Source organism: Globicephala melas, chromosome 13 (assembly GCF_963455315.2).
Source record: "Globicephala melas chromosome 13, mGloMel1.2, whole genome shotgun sequence".
Lineage (NCBI taxonomy): Eukaryota > Metazoa > Chordata > Mammalia > Artiodactyla > Delphinidae > Globicephala > Globicephala melas.
The window spans coordinates 26577901-26587256 of NC_083326.1; the positions used below are offsets into that span (position 1 = coordinate 26577901).

Sequence of the window (9356 nt, forward strand, 5' to 3'; positions counted from 1 at the left end):
GGCCTATATCTATTAAAGACATTAATTCAATAATTAATAACCTTCCAAAAGAAAAATTGCCAAGCCTAGATGGGTTCACTGGTAATTTCTACCAATTCTCTGCAGTCTCTTTCAGAAGATGCCAGCAGAAGAAATACTTCCTAACTCATCTGATAAGGCCAATTGTGGCCAACATTACCCTAATACCAAAACCAGACAAAGACATTACAAGAAAACAACAGACCTGTATCTCTCATGAATATAGATGCAAACACCCTGTAAAAGTTATTAGCAAATTGGACGCAACAGCGTATAAAAAGATTTATACACAATGACCAAGTGGGATTATTTTAGGATTGAATTATTCAACATTTAAAAATCAATTAATGTAATCAATCTCATCGATAGGCTAAAGAAGAAATATTGCATGATCATATCAATAGGGACAGAGAAGAATTTGACAAAGTCTAACGCTCATTCGTGATAAAAAAACTCTGCAAACTAGAAATACAAGGGAACTTCCTTAACTTGGTAAAGAACATCCTCAAAAAACTTGCAGCTAACTTCATATTTAATAATTAACTAGAAGCTTTCCTGCTAAGAACAGGGATAAGGCTTAACATTGTACTGGAAGTCCTAGCTGAAGCAATATATATATGTGAGAAATAGAACTATCTTTGTTTATAGATGACATGATCATCTACGTAGTAAATTTGAAGGCATCAACAAGAAAACTCCAGGAACGAATAAATGATTATAGCATGGTTGCATAGTACGATGTTAATATACAAAAGTCAGTTGCTTTCCTATTTCCAGCAATGAACAAGTGAAATTTGACATTTAAAACACAATGTCATTTACATTAGCAACCCCCAACATGATATTTAGGTGCAAATCTAATCCAATATATACAAGATCTACGTGAGGAAAACTACAAAACTCTGGTGAAAAAAGTAAAAAAGAACAAAATAAATGGAGAAATATTCTATGTTCATGGATAGGAAAGTTCAATATTGTCAAGTTGTCAGTTCTTCCCAAATTGATCTATAGAGTCAATGCAATCACAATCAAAATCCCAGCAAGTTATTTTGTGAATATTGACAAACTGATTCTAAAGTTTGTATGGAGAGGCAAAAGACACAGAATAACCAGCTCAGTATTGAAGGAGAAGAAAAAAGTTGGAAGACTGATGCTACCTGACTTTAATATTTACTATGAAGCTACAGTAATCAAGACAGTGTGGTACTGGTGAAAGAGTAGACAATAGATCAATAGAATAGAATAGCGAGCCCAGAAATATACCCACTTAAATATAGTCAACTGATATTTGACAGAGCAACAAAGATAACCCAATGAATACAGGATAGTTGTTTCAACACATGGTGCTAGAACAATTGGATATCAACATGCAAAACAATAAATCTAGACCCAGACCTTGCAACCTTCAGAAAAATTAACTCAAAATCGATCATAGACTTAACTGTACAATGAAAAGCTATCAAACTCCTAAAAGATAACACAGGAGAAAACCTAGATGAGCTTGGGTGTGGTAATGATTTTTTAGATACAGTACCAAAGGCACAATCTGTGAAACAAAGAATTGATAAACTGGGGTTCACTGAAATTAAAAACTTGGAGAAAAAGTTTGTAAATGATAATCTAAGTTCCTGTTATTCAAAATATACCAAGAACTCTTAAAACTCTACAATATGAAAATGAACACCTCAATTAAAAATGGGCAAAAGATCTAAACAGTCACCTCACCAAAGATATATAGATGGACAACAAGCATATGAAAAGATGTTCTACATCATATGTCATTAGGGAATCGCAAATTAAAACAATAATAAGATTCCACTACACATCTCCTAAAATGGCCAAAATCTAAGATACTAACACCACCAAATGCTGGGAAGGATGTAGGCACCTGGAACTCTCATTCCTTGCTGGAAAGAATACAGAATGTTACAGCCACCTTGTAACACATTTCAGCAGTTTCTTACAAAACTAAACATACTCTTGCCATACGACCCAGCAATCATGCTCGTTGGTATTTACTTAAAGGAGTTGAAAACTTATGCCCACACAAAAACCTTCACAGAGATATTTGTAGCAGTTTCATTCCTAATTGCCAAAACTTGGAAGCAACCAAGATGTCCTTCAGTAGGTGAATGAATAAATATAATGTGGTCCATCCAGACAATGGAATATTATTCAACATTAAAAAGAAATGAGCTAGGAAGCCATGAAAAGACATGGAGGAACCTTAAATACATAGTACGAAGATGAAAAGATCCAATGTGAAGAGGCTACATATGATATAATTTCAATACATGACATGCTGGAAAAGACAAAACTACAGAGACAGTAAAAGGATCAGTGGTGCCAGGGGTCAGCAGGCAGTGAGAGGTGAATGGGTGGAGCCCAGAGGATTTTCAGGGCAGTGAAGCTTCTCTGTCTGATGCTGCAGTGATGGATACGTTCCATTTTACCTTTGTCCAAACCCATAGAAGGTACAACACCAAGAGTGAATCCCAACATGATCTATGAACTTTGGGTGAGTTTGATAGGTCAGTGTAGGTTCATTGACGGTAATGAGTGTCCCACTGTGGTGGGCGGTGCTGATAATGGGGGCAGGGTGCATGTGTGGGGATGGGGGATCTATAGACATCTCTGTTCCTTCCCCTCAATTCTGTTGTGAACCTAAAACTGCTCTAAAAAAACTCTATTAAAAGGAATTAAAGCCAATATATGATAGTTGAAAAAATGTGATTTTGTATGTAAAGTACCTAGAACAGTGATGAGCACCCAATAAACGTTAGCTGTTATTATTACATCAGTCTCCTCTCAGAGTTCTAACAAAACTAGAAGTTGAGTCCATTTTCTCCCCAACCCTGGACAGAGAGAATTTGAACAAAGAATTAAGACGAAAACTCAGATTTTGTAGCGATAAACCTATTCTTTCTTCCTACATCTCCCCTCCACATCCTTTTCCACAATACGTCAACTTAGACATATTGTTTCTTCTGTTATCTCTCCTACTTAATCAACCATTTCCCTGGATTCAGCCCACTGGAAATCATTCCCATCAAAATTAATGACAATATGTTTTAGCCATTTGAATGAACTCACATTTTCGTGAGTTCTTTTCCTTTTGTCTGAGGACGTTAAAATCTTATTAGCTATTTAACAGTGGACTAACTTATCAGAAGTGAATCTGCCTTCATAAGGGCCCAGTGACAGAGTTTAAGTAGGGGTTGTTGACATTCACAAAACCCACAGGAATTTCTGTTCCTGTCATTACGAACAGCAATAGTACAGACATCTTGGTGAACATTCCCAGGATTCAACTTCTACAACCAATAATAACCTCTAAGTAGCTAATAAGACCATCTAAAGGGCCCACTGGCATTGATAGTTCTAGCCTTGGGATTCCAAACTCGTCCTGTCCTGAGATGGGATAGGTACAGAATAGGCAAAGAGGCCGAATTTTATCATTTATAAGGAATATTTGGTTTACATGTAGTTGAAATGTAGAATCTGGTTAAAATGACAATACACAACAACTAGAACAATAATGAATATTAACTTAAAAAAGGGTACGATGCCAGCCAGATATTCCTTTTTGTGCTGCATGTTATATAATTCTAACAACTTTTTAAAAAGAAACATCCTTACCCTCATTTTACTGATAAATAAACGGAAGCAAAGGAAGTGACAGCTTGACCAGGTCGTCTTGCTGCTGTTTAAGTGGGTTGGGTCCAGATGCCAACCCGGGACTTCTTGAGTCCGGAGCATTGTGGCATGGCTGGGCTGCAGAAAGAGAGATGTTCAGGGACTGCGGTCATGGGGATGCCAAAATTTCCTTGGATGGAGATCCGGAGGAATGTGGGATCCTAGCCCTTAACTGAGAGTGAGGTAGGGGAGAGCCCACTGCAAGGGCAGAGAGCTGAGAGGTGCTGGCCGCACACAGGGAGGACCCAGGGCTGCCAGCCCTTCTCTTCCAAAGTTAGGATGCTGACCTGCACATCCCACTCTCCAAGGTCCACATCCAGGCAGGAACAAACATGGCAGGTCTCCCTTCATGCCCAGGGACCAGGAACCCCTGCCGGCAGCAGCATCTTGCACAGCAATAGACCTTTGGGGGAGGCGGACTGATCCGTCATTTTGGTATAGTCTAAATTATCGATCCTCCTCGATCTTTATTTCAGCTTTTATTTTATGTCACTATTGGTTTCCATCACTACCCTGTTGATGGTTTCACACTTGGAGTCTTCATGGAGTTTACATTCTTGTGGGGCAAGAAAGACAAATATGTGAACAAATCCACGAGATGCTTTCAGTTAATGACAAGAATGACATTTCAGCCCTACGTACATCCACATCACCTGTTCCGTGTTCTCACTTCTACTTCTGTGTTGGAGTTAGCTGGGCAAAAGAGGGTCCCCCTTTTCGGAAGATTTTCCTTCAGTGTTGTACGGGCTGTAACTTCCTTTGCTCCCCCAGCCTTTCTGTTGCTGTCGTTGTTGTTGGTTTTGTGACAAATTATTTTTGCGTAAGAGTTTGACGAGTCTCCAGGAAATGTGTCACAATTCCTAGTTTGCTATTCCTAGTAATATGCCCTTTCTAAAATCCCAACCTCGGCTATAGATAAGGAGGTTTTAATTGCTGGTTACTTCATTATTGTCATAATGACCCAGAAGATAGTCTCAATAAGCATAAGAATTTAGTGTTGTCATCTTTTGCACGTGGTACCTTGCTTTCTTGGCCAGGTAAAAATGTATTTGAAATGCTTTTGTATAAACCATTGGTTAAAATAAAACACTTTAATAATTTGTTAAGATAAATTCAACATTATACTTCTTAAATTTTCTAAGGAAGTTTTTTTTGAATCAACATCAAGTTCGATGTACCTGAAACCAAATGGATCCCTTTCTATAATGTATAGATAGGTTATAAATTCTTCGAGGACAAAGGTCACATCTGAATCATGTCTTTGTCCCTAATATTTAGCATAATGCTAAATGTTTAATAGCATTTGCTTAGTAATTTCTGAGTGGCTGAATTATTTTAGCTGTAAAAATGCTGGTATGAATTGTATAATGCTGGTGTATGCATTAGTTTCCCTATTAATCAAGGTAGTAAGGATATAAACTGGTTTAAAAAAAGTCAATTTGGAATCTAATCATTAAAAAATACGTATTTATCTAAAATTAAATTGACAAATTCTTTAACAGAACGGTCCTTAGATCTCTTTAGAATAAATGGTCTTTATCTTGACATGGAGTGGATCTCACTGTCGTCTAGCATATCAAATTTACTTTCCCGACTTTAAATGACTCATTGTCTATCATGTTGCTTATCATTCTCTCTCTCTCTGTCTCTATTGTCTACATCTATCATTTATCTATCTATCTATCTATCTATCTATCTATCATCTACCTAATCAAACTATGACTTCAATATTATTTTGGTAGAGAAATCTTCCAGCATACTATCTTGGAAAATTTTAGAATCCTGAAATTTTGAAATGAGCATTCTATAATCTCATTTTAAACAAAAGCAATATGATGAAACATATATTCCAAATAAAAACAGACTGGAATTTCCAAACCAGATATTAAAATATTTATTAACATGCACTCTGTGTCTGCCTACATGTCGAGAGGAATTATGTTTTCATTAGACTCTGCTCTTAGTTCTTTGCTCAATTCTTTTTGACGTGGGTCCAAAGGGGTTCACACAGTCATCACTGGGGAAAATGGACCGAGAGAGAGGAAGAAGTTTTCATTATTTGGAGATTTTGTGGATCTAAATAGTGAGGGATAGTTCTAGTGGGGAAAGAAGCAGTAAATGGAGTGAAATTTACAATGGCTGAATTTCTTTACTCCCTTATTTATTTATGCCAAATAAATAACTATTTATGTGGAAAAATGGGGACAGTGTCAAGACTATGTTCTATTAGTTCCTTTTTTAATTATTATTTTAAGCACAAGGGTCATTATAGAGACTAGCATTTACCAGAGTATTGTTTTGGAATATTGGTCCTGCAAATAACTTTGATGGTTTAAAATGCACATTAATAATAAACTTGTCTAAGTTTGTTCAGGTCAGCACTTCTCAAACCTGTTTGACCAGAGACCACATTGTTTTCACCGCACCCCTGACATCCTACAGATCTAGTGTTCCAGGAACACCCTTTGTGAAAAGCAGGGATGCAGCTCAGATTCTCTTCCTTGATAACGCACAGTTTCCCTTGTGTGTGCACAACACACCCAGATATACACACGTCCATCACACGAGGATAGATTTGAGTCGTTATTTTAAATATTCCTTGCTCAACAATTTTCTCTAGCCCTTATTTCTGAAGTCCTCCTACAAATGTCCTCAATTTTGCACAGTTGTACCCTACTGACACCTTTGCCCCTGTCTGCTTAATTCCTATTTACCCCATTAGGGAGGAAGGGATCTGCCACCTTAAATAGAAAGATGGTCAAATGCATAGCAGCCGAGACAGAACAGATGAAATAAAGCAGACGTTTATTCAGTAAACATACCTGCAGCCCCAGAAGAGGACATTGCAGGGCACGCAGGCCTACAAGGGTGGTGCACTAGGGAGCAAAGAGAACCAGCGGGGGCCGTAAGAAGCAGGTCTGTAGTAACCAAAGGGAGAGTTGGCCCTGGCCCCTGTGGGAGGACGTGATTGGCTTGTTTGAATAATTCTGTGGACTGGCAGGGAAGGGAAGCCTGTTAGCTGAGGAGCAGGAGGGGCACAGCTGGTTCATCTGATAGGGGGACTGGCTGGTGGAAGGCCTTTCCGGCTGTGGGAGGTGCTTCATCTCTGGTAAGGGGGGCTCCTGGTTGAGTTGTGGGGCCCTATGAGATGCAAAGATGTCAAGGCAGCACCTGAGATGTTAGGCCTTACATACAGCCTCCCCCATGCGGCTCCAGGGATGTGCCCGGTGTGCCCCGGCTGTGGTACAAGCGACTCGCCTCTCCTTCCTGCTCCAGGGCAGAGTGCCTCAGGCTGTGTCAGCTGTCTGGGTCCCAGATCACAGCGTTGATCCACTTGGTGTTCCGAGGCAGCCACACGTCTACCCAGCACCGTGTTCTTGTGATCCCCCTGGTGCTGTGCCCCGCTACCCCAACTGATGGAGGCCGTTATGTTTGATTCATTGCCTGCCATTGATCTTTGAAATTTTGATTAATGACAGGGAAACCGGTAAAGTTCAGAGTTTGGCTTTGGTTCAAATGAGCACCCAGAACTTCAGAGGCTTAATTCAAACTGTCTAAACCTCTTGGATAAGCAAACGTGGTTATGCAAAATGAGTCTGAAAAACCTCCTGGAAACACCCCTCTGTTGAGATGTGTGGTATTTCCTGCTTCTACTTAGACCACAGACTCTAAACTCTGCGAAGACATCACTTCTTTCTTTCGTTTGTTCTGCTCATTTACTTCTGGCCAGAGCCCAGGTTTCTAGGGTTTTGGGGGACAGGTAGCAAATCATGGTGGGAAAGTTCAGGATGGCAGCGTTTGACTGTCGTGGTTCCACCAGGCGTAGGTACATTTTTCATGTACCTGGGCACACAGAGAGAGGCAAACACATCCACTCCCAGGGTCACAGTAGAGAGTTATCTATTTATCCCTGGCAAACTGACTTTTTTTTTTTTTTCAGATTCACGAGAATGTGCTAGTACAGTGTGACTATGCAGGTGTCATCAAGACAAAGCAAGAGGTTGATAAATGACAGTGGAGACATTCCCTCCAAAATGCACAGTTGACTCTTCTCAGGTCTCCTTTGCTTAATTCAGGCAGGGAAGCCTGAGAAACAGATTGTCTAAGGGCTGTGCTCTAAAGGTCCAAAAGGATGCACTCTCTCAGGCTCAGAGGAAAAATCATTAGAAAAAAAAGACTCCTGAATGAGAACACTCCAGAACCTTCTCTACCCCTAAACACTCCCTGCGGCCCTGATGTTCAAACCAAGGGTTCATTAGCCAGAGTTCACTAGTTTATCCAGGTTTTTGAGTTTCGCACGTTGACCGTTTTAGAGTAGATGTGGCAAAGTATCCTTCCACAGGTCTGTTTGCGCTAAGTGACCTATTTCAATTCCTTTGAGACCAAACGATAGTAATAATGTCTGCATTATAATGAGAAATTCTAATAAGATTCAGAATATCCTGAATTATTTAGAAAATAAATAAAAATTTCTGACCTTGGATGTTTGCCTGTGTTTCAGGTATGTTGCAAATCCCGGGAGGCATTAGAACAAGCATTGACCGTGAGCCTGCAACTCAGAATTCTGGGTGAGAATTCACCCTGCTCTTCACTCTTTGCCATAGACTGTTCGCCCAGACGTAAAAAATGCCTTCTTTATACCCGGAGGAGGATAGGAGAACTGGCAATAAGTCATACTTTCCCAAAGTGCAAAACTGTCAATTTTGAGTGAAACAAACCCCAAAGTCTCCAGCTTCTGCTGAGTAAAAAAGGAGAACCCACTTGAACACCAGATATTATCATGGTATTTATAATATTGCTACATTGTGCCCACGTGGTGCTTCTAATTTGTTATCTGAGCAATGAAACATATGGTAGCTTTGGACTTTAGCTACGTGTTCCCTTAGAAGGGAATACACAGACTGATTACTGGACAACCAATTAGCAAATTCTGAATGAGTCTAGAGAGTTACGGACCATCAACAGAAGATTTTATTAAGTGGTTTTATGTAATAATTTAAGTTTGAAATTAAAGTTAATGCTTAAGGGCTATATATTTCCATTTTAGTATTTTTATAAACACAAAAATTTGGAATTTTCTTTTCCTAGTTTATATTAAAGTGTAATAATAATTTTTTAGTTATAACTGCTGAGAAGGCTGATACACTAGCAAACATGTAAAGAGACATTTCTGTGCCACATGTTCAGTGGGTACTGTTCTATTACACTGATACTGTATTTGATTTATTTATTAGACTTTTACAATTTCTTTTTTTCCCAGGGTCTTTCTGAGGAGAAATTTATGACGGTAAATGGACTCTTTCTGGATTGGCACATAGCCATCTTCTCGACAAAATTCTACCCTATTAGGGTACGATTATGGCCTATGAATGGTAAACATTGATATTCTCTAAAACTCTTAACTTTCTCTTTCTGGACCTGCGTCCTTAAGATCAATTGGTGGCACTTGAGGAATTGTGACCTTTCTCCCCTTCTCTTAGAACCATTGTTTCCTTACATAACATGACCTGAAGGTGACCTCCTGGCTGCCCTTGTAGGTCTGGCCACATGAGTTCAGGAGGTCCCCAGGTGGTCACAGAAATCTTGTTTTGTCTTGTACAAACGCAGGAATCTTTGTTCAGCCAGTTGCCCTTTGGCATGCA

General features: G+C 39.4%; 1 long non-coding RNA gene across 1 annotated transcript in view; it reads left to right on the forward strand.

The window, feature by feature from the left end:
- The window catches only part of LOC115859216 (uncharacterized), a 32172-nt gene extending 23134 nt beyond the window's left edge, over positions 1-9038 (forward strand). Inside the window, exons 4-5 of the long non-coding RNA XR_011376677.1 lie at positions 8216-8282; positions 8975-9038. This is a non-coding gene — a long non-coding RNA (uncharacterized lncRNA). The remainder of the gene's footprint in view (positions 1-8215; positions 8283-8974) is intronic.
- Positions 9039-9356: the final 318 nt, after the last annotated feature.